The following is a 209-nucleotide window of genomic DNA, read 5'->3' as shown; positions in this document are numbered from 1 at the left end:
TTTTTTCAGCTCTCACCGAACCGATTTCTTTCAATGATACGTCAAAAGATCACAAATTGTATCTAGTCGATGACATTACCCTCAAAAATTGAAAAAAATTCCCTCGTTCCCCACAAATGGGGGAAATATCCAACAAAATTACAAATTTAAAAATCGCTAATTTTCGAAATTTTTTCAATTTTTTTTACTTAAAAGTGCCATAACTTTTT

This window comes from Daktulosphaira vitifoliae, unplaced genomic scaffold (assembly GCF_025091365.1).
Source record: "Daktulosphaira vitifoliae isolate Bord-2020 unplaced genomic scaffold, ASM2509136v1 Scaffold_3, whole genome shotgun sequence".
NCBI classification, from domain to species: Eukaryota; Metazoa; Arthropoda; class Insecta; order Hemiptera; family Phylloxeridae; genus Daktulosphaira; species Daktulosphaira vitifoliae.
This window is presented reverse-complemented; position numbering follows the sequence as displayed.